General features: G+C 46.9%; 1 pseudogene; it reads right to left on the bottom strand.

Moving 5' to 3' along the window:
* LOC122707412 overlaps positions 1 to 12,901 on the bottom strand; it is a 32,231-nt pseudogene extending 19,330 nt beyond the window's left edge.
* Between the last annotated feature and the right edge of the window lie 4,640 nt (positions 12,902 to 17,541).

Raw genomic sequence — 17,541 nt, forward strand, 5'->3', positions numbered from 1 at the left:
CTCCTGTTGTGGAGCATGGGCTTAGTTGCCCTGAGGCACATGCCCATACCAGGGACTGAACGCACGTCCTCTGCATTGGCAGGCCGATTCTTAACCACTGGACCACCAGGGAAGTCCAGTAACTAACACTATTGTTATTAATAGGACTCTGATGGATCAAGCTGACAGGTTACCCCCTGCCCACCTGATCATGCCTACATTCAGGCCCAGCAACTCCTGGGAGCTTGCCACATGACACGCACTGTGCTAGACTCTAGGCTTCAGAAATGAACACTACAGGTTACATACTAAGTGCTATGCAGAGCTTAAATAAACGAACGAGGTACTGGCCATTCACCCCTCCCTCCCCTCACACCAACCCCTCTGCTATCTTGTGTTGGAATACCCCTGCCTATTATGATTTATGACCCTCATTCCCACATAGAGGCCTAGAGGGAAGAGGACCCATGTCACACATGGCAGATACCTACACAAAAAGGCAAGGGCCTGTTGGCACAGAGGGGTCTTTGACCCTCCTCGAAGGTGATCCATCCTCGGGGAGAGGGCTCTTCACGGCTGAGGCAGGGGGTAGTACAGCAGGGTTCCTGAGCAAAAGCCAAGGATAGGCCACTAGTATTCGTGCAGGGTGGGGGCTAGCCTGGGGGTGGGGGTGAGCAGGCTCTCTCTGCCCTGAGGACAAGAGGTCTATGGTTCTTTGGGTGACAGCCAGACATTCACTACATGGAACAGGCTCTGTCCCTGGGAGTCTCCAGGCAAGAATACTGGAGTGGGTTGCCATTTACTCCTTCAGATCTTCCCAAGCCAGGGATCAAACCGGTGTTTTCTGTGTCTCCTGAATTGCAGGCGAATTCTTTACCTGCTGAGTCATGGGGGAAGCTGTTTCAAATGGACACTTACGTTAGAGTTGATTTTTCTTTTTTCTTTTTTTAAAGAGTTTTTCAAATGCACGCACTTTAGTGGACCATCTCATCTGTCTTCCCATCTACTTACCTATCTAAGGTTCAAGTGGGGATCATGACTCAGATCTGGTCACCCTGCTGAAACTGACAGGGTACGATCTGCCACGTCTGAAAGAATAAAAACCATATGCCTGGCAGCACTGCCCTTAAAAGCTCAATGTTGTTGTTCGTAATAGGGATGAGAAGACTTCTCGTACCTTTGAAATGGAGATAATTACTTGATTTTCTAATACTGATAATTTGTAAAACAAGATTTGTACTCATTGCCGGAGGCTGATGTCACAAGTTGACCACATCATTTTAGAGACGCCCTCATCACGGCCTGCCGGTCCACCTGTGTCCTTGGTGTGGTGCACCTGCAGGAAGGCAAGCCAGATGGCCCACACGTACACAGAGCCGGTCTGCTTCTCCCATGAGGAATGTAAATAGATGAGGCTGCATTTTCTACTTGTCAAGCACTAAAGCTTAATTGGGCCAGAAATACTCTCTTGGTTCTTGATTCTCGGAGACAGATCTCAGCCTTCCCTAAGCATCTGTGGTGCCTGGAAGGGACGAGTGAAGTTCTGTGGACTGGAGGTTTTGAGAAGGAGATTTTTACCTCTGTGCCAATTACATGCATGGCATTAGGTTTTCTTTGTCTGAACCATCACGTCTGAACCTCTGGCCCTGGGGCTGACATTCTGTGTACATCTTAGTCCCCAGCACTGCTACTGCTGTGTCCCAAAGGGAAGCCAGTGATTGAAGCCTGGTCCTGCAGGCATTAGAGTGAAGGTGGGGCTCAGAGCTGGGGAGGCCTCCAGAGGCAGGTGAGGGGAGACCTGAAGAGGTGATGATCTTGGATCTTGCAGGGGGGTGGGGGCAACAGCGCAGCCATGAGCACTGAGGCACGGGGTTATCTGTGGAGGACTCACTGTGTGTTGCAGTGATCGGGGTGGACCCTGATCCTGCCATCTGAGAGGTGAGACAGGCGGACAGCAAACTCATAGACTTGGTGGTGTCCGGTGGTGAAGTGGGCTTTGAAGAAAAATAGAAGAAGGTAATGGGAGAGAGAGGGAGTAGGAGGCAGGTTTGGAGGGGGCAGAAATAGTGGCAGGCCTGAGGCAGGGCTGCCAGACTAGCAAGGTGTTTGGAGGACAGGGGAGGGGGCGATTAGCAGGCTGTAGTTCTGGGAATGGGATATAGGCTGGAGAGTTATGGGCTTGACGGGCAGTGTGGGGTCCTTACTGATGTTACCCACGGGCCAGGGAGGGTGATGCCAGCTGTTTGGACTGAGCCCTCTACTCTGCGAAGGAACTGTTACTTTATTCCACCCAAACCCTCCAAGTCAGCCCAGAGGTGTCTATCTGTGACAGCATCCAATGAGCCCACCATTATTTAATGGAGGAGGGACCTGAACCCAGAGAAGGGAAGTGACTCACCCAAGGCCACTGGCTCAGAGAGCTGCCCTTACCTGGGAGGAAAGGTGCTGCTGGCCTGGCTCATCTGCTGAAGAAGGTGGGGAGCGAGGGGCGCGGCTGTCTCGGAGCCTGGGGACACTTCTGGGTGGGGGTACAGCTTGGCATTGCTTGGGGTGAGCTTCCCCACTGGACCAGAGGACCTTCCCCAGTCCCCTGCCCTCTGCCCTTTGCCTTCCTTAATTCTTGCATTTTCCTCTTCTCTCTAAAGCCTTTTCCTGAATTTCCCACCTGAGGGCCCATGGGTATAGTATGGTGGGTCCAACACGTGACTGGATTCCCTTGGCCCCTCTGTGAGGAAACTTCCAGATTCTGGGACTTCTGAGTGGAGGGTCTGCCAGGAAACGCCAGCCCCACCCTGGGCCAAGGAGGAGCCTGTCCCTGGCGAGTCTGCAGCCCTGCATGAATGGTACAGAGCTCCAGGGGTGTGCATATTCCCGGCAGGTAGAGGATCGGACTTTTTCCTCTTTATTAACTCCCACGGGGGCCATTGAACAGAGGACCTACTCTGGTAGAAATTGCCGGTGTCTTGAAGGGCCTATTAATGCCACAGGCCAAAGGCAGGCGGCCACTGGCATTGTAGCTGCCCACTGGGGTGATCCTTCAATCCACATGAAAGTCACAAAGCCTCTCCTTTTAAGACATTCATTAGCCTTCCATTAATGTAAGACAGAAGCTCACTCCAGGTCTGGAGCCTGTCCCTCACCCGCCTGCCAAGGGCCCAGAAAATCATGACGAGGTCTCAGTCCTTCCTTATCAAAACAGCCAGATAACTGAATGCCAAACTTAAAGGGCCTTTGGAGGTTCATTTACGTCTTAGGTTTGTCATCGGAAAGTCCCGTCACTGTGGGCCCAGCCGTGCCTCTGTCTTTATCCCCACTCCTCACTGTGGCCTCATCCCAGCACGCAGACAGCCCTCCTGTGCAGCAGCTCAGGGCTTTAATTAGCAGTTCTGGAACTAATTAACACAATGGAGATGCAAGGTTTCCCTAAGAATGATCCTTAGCGGGTTGTACCAGGGTATCTGAGGCGAGTGGTGCTGTTGCGGTGACCCTTCTGTCCCCAAGAAGAGGACCTTGCTGGCCAGTGCGGGAAGAGAAACCAAGATGTGGTTCCTAAGTGGGCTTCATTCACACTTCAGGCAGCCCTGGGGTTGTGAGTGGCTGGGGAACGAAACAATGAATCAAGTTGCCGTTGAGGAGGGCAGTCAGCCCTACTCAAAAACCACATCAGGGAGGCAGAGGCCGATGGCAGAGCCTCACGCCACCTCTGCTCTGGGAGGACAGGATATAGTCGGCCAGCTCTCTCAGCCCTTCTTTCTCTTTATCTCACCCCAGGACTGTGCTGTCAGGACCCTGGTCTCCCAGGGTGCAGGGAAGAGGGAGCAGGAGCCCGAGATTCTGTCTCCACTGTGGACAGAGGTGCAGCTCATGTTCTTTCCCACCCACTCCCGCCCCAGCAACCCAGATGGAAGAGGCTGTGGGGCAGGAACGGGGCAGGGCCTCTAAACACATGAATAGTTAAAGGCATAGAAGTGGGAAAGGGAAAAAGGAAAAGGTCAGGACAATGAAAGGACAGGGTGTGTGTGAGACACCAGCCTCCCTCCCCTGACTCTCACTAGCACTCCAACACGCACACACATGTCCCTGTGTACACACTGCATACACGGGCGTGCACACGTGCACATACTCAGCTACAGAGAGGGGGAAGGGAGGAGTGTGAAAAAAGACAGGAGGAGGATGGAAGGCAGTATGACGGGATAAACATTCGTTCCTCAACAGTCACTCAAGCTCTAAAAACACAGCAAATGTGGCCCCTTTATCAGTGCTTTTGAAATATGACTGTAGGTAGCAATCATCAAGAGTCTTCTAGGCTGGCCTGCTAAGAGCTGGGTAAAAGAGAGCTGCCCTGAAGCCACTTGCAGTCTCTCTGGGGGGGAATTGTCCGTGGAGAGCTAAAGTTAAGTCCTCTACATTGGAACAAGTTCTCATCTGAGTCCAACTTGTTTGTAAGTCCAACAAAGTTACCTTAGATACCCAACTAACACAATCTACTATATAGTATGGAACTGTAATAGGTTTATGATCCTTTTCACACAAATAATACATAAAAACAAACACAAAAAACGAAGAAAACATTTTAAATTTTACAACACAGTACCTTGAAAAGTACAGTACCAGTTACATCACTGATGCTTTCATGCTTGCTTCCAGACATCCTAGGCTTGAAATAAAGATACTGTACTCTAGACAACACTGTATAGTAAGGTACACAGAAAACTTGTAGAGGATGCGTATATGTGACAATGTACGCCAGACACGTGAACTATCTTACTAGACTGGACATGCATCTTTGAAAATTCTCAACTCGAAGGTTCGTATATAGGAAGTTTATTGTATGTACAATCCAGCCCATGGTGAGTGCTGAACAAGTGAGGCTTAATCAACTAAAAACACGACTTGTGCATTGAAAAATAGCTTGTCTGTTTGCATTTTAATATTTTTGGCATTTAGTTTTGAATTAGAGATTTATTTTTCAATTGAATTCTAAAGAAAGGTTTGGGTTTAGGTAGTTTTCTTGGGCTGGGAGGGCCTGGGTCATTTCCCTCATTATCATGACACTGTAGGTGTCTCAAAGCCAAGGACAGGGTGGGGAGTTTGGAGGGGGCTGTGCCGAGCGTTCCCTGTCACCACCTTTAGGGTTCAGGTCACTGGTGGCCCCAGAATTGGAAAAGGGAAGGGGAATCACCTCATTTAGAATTACTTCCACTTTCTTTCATCTTGCACCCAGGTAATTTAATCACCCCCCAATTATTTCATCTCTTAGAATACTGTCAGCATGGGAATTCCAAACAGCTTCTCATCTTACAAATACAGATCCTACAACACTTAGGCAACCAATCTCATTGCTCAGATGAAGTGTGCCAAATCTCTTCCGGGCTGACTGGAGGGCATTTCTACTCGTTAAAAAAATCTGGGAGTATGTAGTGATGCTGCATGTGCAAGAAGCTATGTGAATAAATCATAAGAGATTGCAGATTACGAAAGTAATACAGATTAATACATACATTTTAAATAAATACAAATACATTTTATACAAATGTAATAAAACACCCTAGTTAAAACTAGAATTGGAACAAGTCTGTAGGGGACGCTCTCATGCCTCACCACGCATCCTCAACCATTCCAAACAGGAAGAGTTGTACCTTACATGTCACACAGGAAGTTCTTGACTACTTTACTTTCTAGCAGAAAGACTACAATTTCTCTTTATTGGAGGACAGTCAAGCCAATTAAAGACTGCAGCAGTCCAACCAATAAGAATCCTCCATACTCTGGACTCCTGGCTCCTCCAATGGACTCTTTGGTTATTACAGTCTCTTCTAAACTCCTTCCGCCTTCTGTATAAAAGCAAGTTCCCCCTCCTTGTTCTCCGAATTTGTATGTGGTACGCCATAGTTTGTATATCCAAGTTCCAGTTCCTCTGACTGTTTATGAATAAGCTCATTTTTCCTGGTGAAATAACTGGCTACTGTATCATTAAATGGGGCAAAAGCAATACAACATTATTCTAATACATATTCAGTGGTGTGTGTGTGTGTGTGTGTGTGTGAGCATAATTGAAAATTTCACATGTTTATTTTAGTACTTTAACCCTCACCCTAAGGGTCATTTAGTCTCCATCACAGGCTCCTGTCATGCCCTACCCTCTGGGCTTGATCTGTCTTGTTCTGGGTTGGGGCATGTCCAGAGCTTGGATGCCAGTGCAGGGACCCCCTCCAAATTGCATCTGGGTTCTGGAATGTGCCCCTGCTGTCCCTAAGCTTAGGAGTCTCTTGTAACGTGAGTTAGTAGTTAATTTTCATTATTGATGAAATTGTCTGATGATCTTGTTGTGTGGCAGTCCCAGGGCAGAAGCCTTTCTGTTTTTTCTTTTTTTAAAAAGTTAATTTATTTTTTTAATCGAGGGTTAATTGCTTTACAGAATTTTGTTGTTTTCTGTCAAACCTCAACATGAATCAGCCATAGGTGTACATATGTCCCCTCACTTTTGAATGGGAGGAAGGCTTTCTTCACTATTGCCAGCCCCTTGTTTTGTCCTTAAACACCCCTCCTGCCCCCTCCTCAGGCCTGAGACCCTGCAGCCAGTGGAGGACAGGTTTCTTCCCCAAGGATGTCTGAATGTTGCCTTATCTCCTGGAGGCAACCCCATGCCTGTTCACCTACACCTATTTGCAGTGACATTATCTTCAGTTTCTTGCAATCTGCCTGTTTGCCTGGGCTCTTCTCTCTGCTCAGCAGCTGAGCTGGGCTTCTTTTCTCTGCCTGTACTTTGACCACTGGGCCTAGTCCAGTCCTCTTGGTTAGTACCTGATCCAGCTTTTGCGAGTCCTTCCTTCCCAGAGAATTAGATGCCACCTTCCTCATGCTTGAGTCTGTTACTCGGGTCTGATGATGTTAACGATGGCAGCTACCACTGTGCATACATCTATTCTTTTTTCATTCTCTTATGAAAAGATTTTTAAAAGAGAGAGACTAGTGTAACAAGCAGCCGTGTGTCCATTACCTAACTTCAACAGTCATCAACTCATGGACAGTCTTGTCTTTATTCTATTGACTTTGGTTGCTTCTTCATTTGTTTACTGGCATATTTTAAAACAAATCCTAGGTGTCATGACATTTCAGTCAGAAATAATTTTAGTCATTTTGAACTGACTTTATTTTTGTTCAGACATGAAGTTGTGTTTGACTCTTGTGACCCCATGGACTGCAGCATGCCTGGCTTCCCTGTCCTCCACTATCTCCCACAGTTTGCTCAAATTCATGTCCATTGAGTCAGTGATACTATCTAAACATCCCATCCTCTGCTGCCCTCTTCACCTCTTGCCTTCAATCTTTCCCAGCATCAGGATCTTTTCCAATGAGTTGTCTCTTTGCATCAGGTGGCCAAAGTATTGGAGCTTCAGCTTCAGCATCAGTCCTTCCAATGAATATTCAGGGTTGATTTCCTTTAAGATTGACTGGTTTGATCTCCTTGCAGTCCAAGGGACTCTCAAGAGTCTTCTCCAGCACCACAATTTGAAAGCACCAGTTCTTCGGTGCTCAGCTTTCCTTATGGTCTAATTCTCACATCTGTACATGACTATGGAAAAAGCACAGCTTTGACTATATGGACCTTTGTCAACAAAGTGATGTCTTTGCTTTTTAATATGCTGTCTAGGTTTGTCATAGCTTTCCTCACATAGCATCTTTTAATTTCATGGCTGCAGTCACCATCCAGTTATTTTGGAGCTCAAGAAAATAAAAGCTGTCACTGCTTCCACTTTTTCTCTTTGCATTTTCCATGAAGTGATGAGACTGGATGCCATGATCTTAGTTTTTTGAAAGAGATCATTATATAATATGAGACTTTATATATACATATAAAAATATATCCATCATGTCCTTATCACAGCTAGCATAGTTAATTACCTTTCTACAATTATCTTTAACCAGTTGGTTTGTCCAAATCAGGAGCCACATGGTCTGCATATTCGTTCATTTAGTTACGTCTCCTTAGATGCCTCCATTCCTCTGTCTGTAACAGCCCCCCTTCCCTCCTTTCCATGCTTTTGATTTTCTAGAGAACCTGGGTGATTTGTCGAATAGAATGCTTCTTATTCTAGATTGGGATGCATGCTTCCTTATGATGTCATTTAATTTGTTCTCCCATATTCTGTATTTTCTGTAAACTGTTATTTATGTCTAGAAACTTGATTCGTTTCAGACAATGGTGTATCAAGGACAGAGAACCATTAGGAACAGACAGTTGGGAGGAAAGGGGTATTTTATCACTGACATTGTTTTGAATTGCTGGTGTCTGGCAGTAACAAAAAGCAGACTGACTTTTAGTCGGCTTTATTATTGGCTTAAAATTCTCTTCAAAGTAACATTGCACACAGGTGGACACTTCCCTCTCCCAACCTTTTCTTTGACAGGCCACTGGATTCCTTGTTTTAGGCAAGAATATTTCAAAGGTGGTGCTCTACACTTAAAATTGCATGACTGCATTAAGGCATCTGGTCTGGTTTGTTTCTTTCTGTTACCAAGTGGGTTCAAGTGGTGCAGCCTGATTGTTGTAGCAACTCAGATTCATTATTTATAAGGGTTGTGAAGTAGTGACTTTTCAATTTTATCATCTCTTCTGATTTATTATTGAATTGTTACCTTCTATAAAGAAGAATTTCTCTCCTTTCAGTCAGTTATCTGAGTAAGGAGTTTGTGCCCTGAAAATGAATGTATTAGTCACTCAGTCGTGTCCTACTTCTTGTGATCCCATGGACAGTAACCCACCAGACTCCTCTGTGCATGGAATTCTCCAGGCCAGAATACTGGAATGGGTAGCTGTTCCCTTTTCCAGGGGATCTTCCCAACCCAGAGATCAAATCTAGGTCTCCTGCATTGCAGGCAGATTCTTTACCATCTGAGCCACTAGGGAAGCCCAAGAATACTGGAGTGGGTAGCCATACCCTTCTCCAGGGGATCTTCCCGACTCAGGGATTGAACCCAGGTGTCCTGCATTGCAGGCAGACTCTACCATCTGAGTCACCAGGAAAGCCCTGTGCTGGATTAGAGAGGCAACAAACTCTTTGTTGCTCTCCCCCTTGAGAGATGCAGTGTTCTCCCCCTCCCCTTGAACTTGAGTTGATCCTGTGACTGCCTTAACCAATAGAAAGCAGGAGAAGTGACCCTCTGCCAGTTCTAGGCCTATGAGGACTGGCAGCTTTCATTTCCTCTTTGGCACATTTACCCTTGGGATTTAGGATTCAGGATTCAGTTGCCAAAATATAAGTCCAAGCCAGTTATGTGGAGATTGAGAAGTCCAAGCCTCTCATCCATCCCTCCAACACACCAGACATATGAGTGAGTCATCTTGGACCATTCAGCTCAGCAGCCATTTGACTGTGGCAGCATGAGAGTCCACCTCTCCCCCCGCCCCCCAACCCAGGAAAAAATTACAGAAGAATCACTCAGTGAACTCACAGATTCATGAGAGATAATCTAATGTTTGTTGATGTGTTAAACCATTAAGTTTTGGGAGGCCTTGTTGTACATTAGTAGATAACCTCCTTGGAAGGAAAGTTATGACCAACCTAGCATATTAAAAAGCAGAGAAATTACTTTGCCAGCAAAGGTCTGTCTAGTCAAGGCTATGGTTTTTCCAGTGGTCATGTATGGATGTGAGAGTTGGACCATAAAGAAAGCTGAGCGCTGAAGAATTGATGCTTTTGAACTGTGGTGTTGGAGAAGACTCTTGAGAGTCCCTTGGGCTGAAAGGAGATCCAACCAGTCCATCCTAAAGGAGATCAGTCCTAAGTGTTCATTGTAAGGACTAATGTTCAAGCCGAACTCCAATACTTTGGCCACCTGATGTGAAGAGCTGACTCATTTGAAAAGACCCTGATGCTGGGAAAGATTGAAGGCAGAAGGATAAGGGGACAACAGAGGATGAGATGGTTGAATGGCATCACCAACTCAATGGACATGAGTTTGAGTAAACTCTGGGAGTTGGTGATGGACAGGGAAGCCTGGTGTGCTGCAGTCTGTGGGGTCGCAAAGAGTCGGACATGACTGAGCGACTGAACTGAACTGAACTGAGTAGATAACCAAAATATCTTTTTCACACAGAGGAAGCATTCTAGCTATGCTACTTTGCACCTTGTTTTAACCACTTGCTGAATGCTGTGCCGGAGAAGGCAATGACACCTCAATCCACTATTCTTGCCTGGAAAATCCCATGGATGGAGGAGCCTGGTAGGCTGCAGTCCATGGGGTCGCTGAGTCGGACACGACTGAGTGACTTCACTTTTACTTTTCACTTTCATGCATTGGAGAAGGAAATGGCAACCCACTCCAGTGTTCTTGCCTGGAGAATCCCAGGGACGGGGGAGCCTGGTGGGCTACCGTTGATGGGGTCACACAGAGTCGGACACGACTGAAGCGACGCAGCAGCAGCAGAATGCTGTGCATGTATGCTTAGTCATGAATGCTAGATATCTCTATGTATCACATACATTGATTCTTATCTTTGTGATGACTCAGCTTGTGTATGGAGATCTGAGGTTCCAAAAGGGTGAGTGACTTGCCCAAGGCTGCACAACTGTTGTAATAGTTTGCTAGGGCTGCCATGACAAAATACCCACGAGCCTGGGTGGCTAAACAACAGCCATTTGTTTTCTCACAGTTCCAGAGGCTGGAAGCCCAAGTCTGAGGTGTCAGCAGGTTTGCTTTCTCCTGAGTACTCTCCCCTTGCCTTGCAGATGGCTGCTTTTCCCCATGGTCTTTACTGTGCGTGGGCACATTCCTGGTGTCAGTGTGTGTCCAGACCTCCTCTTCTTACAAGGACGTCAGTCATATTGGATTTGGGCTTAACCTAATGACCTCATCATAACTGAATCACCACTTTAATGGACCTGCCTCCAACACAGTTTCTTTCTGGGGAACTGGAGGTTAGAAGTTCAACAGGTGAATTTTGGGGGGACATAAAAATCTGTCCCACAATTTGTGACCATCTTCAATCTGCCACATTGGGTTTAACTTGCACATTTGCATAAGACCTGCTTTTTGTGAGGCTATTGGAGATATTAGAGAATGAAATTGCAATGTCTCAAAGTAATATGATTATGATGGAAAAGAAGTCAAATAATAAATAAAGAATTGATTTGGAAAGCATGGGAAGAGAGAGCAAGAGACTCTCCCCTCCCCATATGATAATAGTTCAAGAGAATGAATTTCAGGGAAAATTTAGCTGGGAGGTTAAGAAGGATAGTTCTTTTACTAAGAATACCTCTATGTTGTGATAACTGCCATTTTACTTAACACCTATTTACCTCTATCCTCTTAAACCAGAAGAAAGTAAATGATGTTAAGTGAGGCATACGTGTTCCCAAAATATTAATGTCAGTTGTCTCTGAGTAGTCAAACTATGGGTAAATTCTTTCTTTTTAAAACTTTCCTGTACTTTGCCATGCTTTCTCTGAGTATTTCCTTCTTTTATAAGGGAAAAAAATAAACATCACAGACATGTTTTGAGACCGATGGGACCATTCCCTTTCCCATTCTTTTGTGCTGATGAAGTCTGCTGAGAGACCCAAAAATAGCACCTGGCCCACAGCGTATCATAAAATCCCAGGGCAAGGGGTGGCTGTGGTGATGGGCAACCCTGGTCAGGAAACAGGGCCGTGATGGATGCTTTCATGGGGGGAGCTAGTTGCACTCATCCAGCACAAGGCAGCCTCAAGGCTGTGTGCTCGGCTGTCCCAGGGAGGGTGTCCAGGGCCCCCTGCTTTGTGGCAGCTCAGGGCAGCCCACGGCCAGGGTATGGCACGTCCACATAACATAACAAGCTGCCACATGTTAACTGGCTTTGACCCCCGCAGCCCGCTTGCCTTCCCACCCTCGGAGCTGCCTCAGTTTCCTCACACTACCCTGACTCCTGAATCTACCTCCTGTTTTCATAGGAATTCAAGATGTGGTGTTTTATTTGCTTGATGTTTTCTCCCTCCCTTCCTTCTCTCCTTCTCTCCTTCCCCTGTTCCCATTCTCCTTTCTCCCTTTCTTCTTTCCTTCTAGTGGGGAAGGAGGGAAAGGGGGAAAGAGAATGGGCAAGCGGACAAAGCACCAACCCTTTCTCTGTAGGGAACGGGCCACCTAACCTTACGATCCCTCTGATCTGGTGCTCAGACATCCCTTAGGGTCTTGTAGAGAAAGTTTCCCTGTGTTTAATCCAGAGCAGGGCCTGGCTGGCCTGTCCAGCAGAAGGAGCCTCCGAGACTTCCCATGCAGGAGCCAGGAGGGGCCCCGTGTGATGGCGAGGCAGCCTGTCCGGCTCAGGCCTGTGCATCCAGAACAGGAAAGAAGCAAAGGCAGGGATGCTGTGCTGGGAGGCAGCAGGCACACAGGATTTCTTACTTTTGAACTTCGCCGCTGGACCTTACCCCGCGGGGCTGCTGGAGCCCACCTGCTCACTGCCGGGAGCAACGGAGGAGCTGGGCCGGGAGGATGAGCAGAGCACGCTGATGGAGGCGAGGCCCTGCCGGAGGGGGAAAGCTGGCCACGAGACGCTCCTGCCAGCCGTGACAGTGATGCCTTGCTCCTGAGTGGTGCTGCCTGGCCACCAAGGGCTCTCACATTGGGCTGCCTGCCCAGAAGCCAATCTAGAAAGTTTTGTTTGAATGACAACATGAGAGCACTCACCAGGAGCCTGCAACTCATGATGTCTTTGATGTAAAATTTTTCTAAGAAGCTTGGGAACCTCTTAGGCTGTGTAGAAAGCATATGTCACACACCTGCTGGCTCTTGGGCTTCTCTGGAGTCACGTCCTGGAGCATGAGGCAGGGTCATGGCAGCACAGGTGTGCTGGCGGCACTGTGGTCCAGGTCATGAGGCAGGGTCATGGCAGTACAGGTGTGCTGGAGGCACCGTGGTCCAGGTCGTGAGGCAGGGTCATGGCAGCACAGGTGTGCTGGAGGCACCGTGGTCCGTGGACTCTGAGGAATGACAGCAAGCAGGGAAGGTGCTGGAAGAGTGGAGCTGGACAAACCCATCCAGCTCTTTTTAAAGGGAACAGGATGGATTTTAACATCTACATTGAATATGATGTCAAGCCACAGGAAAATGCTACCAAATATTGCTAAGTTAGTTGATTTTTTTTTAAGTACTTAGTGGGTTAAAATCAGTCCTCTCTAGGTACCACTGATTAATAAAAACGAACTTTCAAAGATTTCTGTGTAAAGATATTTAAGCTGGATTACAGCATCTTCCTCTTCCAAAACTGATACCAAAACCAAAAATTTATCAGGAAAGAAAATCATGGTCCCAATTCACTCATGAATACAGATACGAGAACACTAAACAAAATATTGGCAAATAAAACACCAGCAGGGCATTAAAAAATACCACATTTAGTTAGGTAAAATCCCAGATGTTGAGGATGTCTTTTTTACTAGGACATGGCCTGTACAATTTATCATATTAACAGATTAAAAGAGAAAAACCATCTAATCATCTCAAGGGGTGCAATAGATTTAGTTTTGATGAATTTGAGCACTATCATGCTAAAATTTGTTTCTGAAGTAAAGACAATTTTTTTCTTGAAAATAAATATCCATGAAAACTAAACAGATAAAATCCTAATACAGAATATATAAGAAGCACTTCCTTTTAAATTGAAGTATTGTTGATTTATAATGTGGTGTTAACTTCGGCTGTATAGCAAAGTCACCGAGTCCACTTCTTAAACGTCTCTCAGAGCTGCCCTCCCCAGCTTCTCCCCCTTGCCCCTCCTACTCAGGGTTGTATCATCTTTTACCTGGATTGCTGCAGGATCCCTTACCAGACTTCCTGGCCTCTAGTTTCTACCTTTACATTCTCTTCCCTGCATTGCCACCTGAACTTTAAAAAATGTTATTTTATTTAATTTACCTACTTGGCTCCATTGGGTCTTAGTTGCAGTTCATGGGGCCTTTGCTGAATCATCTCAGATCTTTTGTTGTAGTACATGGATTCTCTAGTTATGGCATGTGGGCTTAGTCGCTTTGAGGCATGTGGAATCTTTCCAGACCAGGGATCCAACCCTGGTCCCCTGCCTGACAAGGTGGATTCGTAACCATTGGACCACCAGGGAAGTCCCACCATCTGAATTTTTTAAAAATGTGCATCTGGTTAAGGGCCATCTGCATCTATGGAGTGGGGATTCATTGTCCCCAAAAGGGACAGGGAAACATGCTGGGGAAACACTACAGTTCACAGCAGAGGGAAAGAGTCCTATATATAATGGAATATTACTCAACCATAAAAAAGAATGAAATAATGTTACTTGCAGTAACATGAGTGGACCCAGAGATTATCAAATTAAGTGAAGTAAATTAGAGAAAGACAAATATCATATGATGTCATTTATATGTGAAATTTTAAAAAATGGTACCAAAAAACGGTACATACTTACAGAACAGAAATAGACTCACAGACAGAAAAAAATTTATGGTTGCCAAAGGGGAAATGGGGCTGGGAGGGATAAATTAAGGGTTTGGGATTAGCAGATACACACTACTATATGTATAGTAGATAAACAGCAAGGACCTACTGTAAACCACAGGGAACTATACTCACTACCTTGTACTAACCTATAATGAGAAAAAAAGACATGCAGAGATTGTCAATAGGGAGCTCTCAGAGACTGGAGAACCACATGGAGGTGTGAAAGTCAAGGAGAAGCCTCCTGCCTTGCATGATAAGTACAGAAAATGACCTATGATTTTATAACCCTTTCTTTTCTACCTCCCTCTTTGCTATTTCCATCGCTTCCTAGATGGCTCAGCGGCTAAAGAATCTGCCGGCAATGCAGGAGACACAGGAGACGTGGGTTTGATCCCTGGGTCGGGAAGACCCCCTGGAGAATGAAATGGCAACCCACTCCAGTGTTCTTGCCTGGAAAACCCCACGGACAGAGGAGCCTGGCAGGCTACAGCCCAAAGGGTCTCAAAGAGTCGGACACGATTAAGCATGCAGGCACCGCTTTGCTCTTTGTTTCTGAGACATTCAATTCTAGTTAACCTTTCTGCTGGGTGAAGGCAAAGTGAGAAAAAGGGTGGGGAAAAAAAAGAATTAATTAAGATAAGTTAACTAGGATAACCATCATTAGAGGAGTTTTAGAAGAGTTACTGTAGTGGCTATTGCTGGATATGGAGAGCTGGGGGGTACCAGTCCCCGCTTTGCTGTGGACTCTGTGGCCACCAGATGTAAAGAGTCCACTTGTTGGGAAAGAACCCGATGCTGGAAAGACTGAAGGCAAAAGGAGAAGGAGTTGGCAGAGGATAAGATGGTTAGATAGCATCACTGACTCAATGGACGTGAATTTGAGCAAACTCTGGGAGATAGTGGAGAGAGAAGCCTGGCATGCTGCAGTCCATGGGGTCACAAAAAGTTAGACAAGGCTTTGCAACTGAACAACTACAGCTGTGGTCTTAGGAAGGTGCTCATCCATTCCTATGTCACCTCAGATACTCAGCGCTTCCTTGCTCATCAGTGAGTCCATGAGAAATGAGCATAGATGGCTGTTACAGTTTTCCTGTGAGGATGTTTTTGAAGCTTTACTTTCAAAAGCAAAGCATTTTGAAGAAAGTTTAACTCTTATTTTTTTAGTAAAAATATTGTAACATGCCTGGGGCTGGGACTCAGAAGAGAGAGTTGCTCACGGGGACCTTTTCCAGGTAAGGACAATGTCCTAAAATTCAATTGTGGTGATGGTTGCACAACTGTTACTCAAAGACATTGAATAGAATGCAAATGATACTTCAACAAAGCAGTTAAAAATGATGACAAAATTCTGGAAACATCTACCCTAAATAACCCAGTTGCCTTACAGATAAGGCAGTTTGTGGCAGGCATTCTAGGCAGGCAGTGCAAGCAGACTGTGAAAGAGCACCTGGTGACCCAGCTGGAACAGATAGGCCCAGAGTGGCCACGGGGAGGGTCACACCGTCACTGGCCATTTGGAGTGCCTGCAAGGCTGGGCTTCAAAACAGGAGGGACCAACACAACATGCCTGCGTGCTAAGTTGCTTCAGTTGTGTCCAACTCTGCAACCCTATGGACTGTAGCCCACCAAGCTCCTTTGTCCATGGGAATCTCCAGGCTATAACACTGGAGTGAGTTGCCATGCCCTCCTCCAGGGGATCGTCCCAACCCAGGGATCGAACTCACGTCTCTTATGTCTCCTGCATTGGCAGGCGGGTTCTTTACCACTAGCAGCACCTGGGAAGCCCAACCAATGTAACATTTTAAAGCAATTACCTTCCAATTAAAAAAAAAAAAACTGGGGAGGATGAGGTTTTGCCACTTACTCACCAGCTGCTGCTGCTGCTGCTGCTGCTGCTGCTAATTCACTTCAGTCATGTCCGACTCTGTGCGACCCCATAGACGGCAGCCCACCAGGCTCCCCCATCCCTGGGATTCTCAAGGCAAGAACACTGGAGTGGGTTGCCATTTCCTTCTCCAACACATGAAAGTGAAAAGTGAAAGTGAAGTCACTCAGTCATGTCCGACTCTTAGCGACCCCATGGACTGCAGCCCACCAGGCTCCTCTGTCCATGGGCTTTTCCAGGCAAGAGGACTGGAGTGGGGTGCCATTGCCTTCACCACTCACCAGCTAGTAAGTGGCAAACCAGGATTTGGATTCTAGAAGTATGGTTCTCGCCCTTGGCCTTCAACCACAACCCCGTGTTGTCTGTCTTACTAGATAGGAAACCAAAGCTCAGAGAGGCTGATTGAGCTACCCAAGGTCACACAGTAGAAAGTGGTAGGACTGAGATCGAGTCCCAAGTCCTCCAGCCCCATTGCTGAGGCTGATCCCACTAGTCCCATCTTCCCCGTGCCAAGGGGGACACGAGGACTTGGCTCATCCTGCTTTCTTCCTAGCAGGACCATGGCTGCCTGAAGGGGACCATGGCGCTGAGGGGGAGGGTCATTCTTCCAGCTGCAGTCAGGGAGCTGGGGAGGGGGTGAAGAAACCCTTGTCAACATGGCTGTCTGTAAAGAGGAGACTTAAATCTCCTTCAAATACCCCTTTTGGCGTGCTAGTCATTCTCCCAGCAGGAAATGGCTTGACAGGTGCCTGTTCAGCATCTGAAAAGACTGCCAGCCGCCTGACCAAGAAGAGAGCCTAGGCTATTTCAACCAGGGAAAAGCTTTCCAATTTCCTCCTCCAGGCTGTCCTTTCTCTTATTTGCTTGAAGAATTCTCGTCCCCTTATTTAGCGTGACAACACACATTGACTACCTTCTAGAGTCAATGTTCAGTCACGGCTCGAGGTTCACACTTAGCCTGGAACTGGTGAGGGTTCCCAGCCAAGGGTACCAGCGTTGGGCACAGCATTCCCCTCTCCTGGGTGTTCTGGGGAGACGGATGGGGCAGTGTGTGAGGAAGGCCTCGGACGACCCCACAGGGATCCGGAGAGCAGTGTTATCACCCCTGCCTCATATGAGGGTCACGATTCATCCCTTGCTCATCCTCATGTCCCTGGTACCTGACGCAGCACAGCTGGAACCTCTGAGTGAAGCAGGGTGGCCAACGGGAGAGGCTGGTCCAGCAA

This window comes from Cervus elaphus, chromosome 14 (assembly GCF_910594005.1).
Source record: "Cervus elaphus chromosome 14, mCerEla1.1, whole genome shotgun sequence".
Classification (NCBI taxonomy): domain Eukaryota; kingdom Metazoa; phylum Chordata; class Mammalia; order Artiodactyla; family Cervidae; genus Cervus; species Cervus elaphus.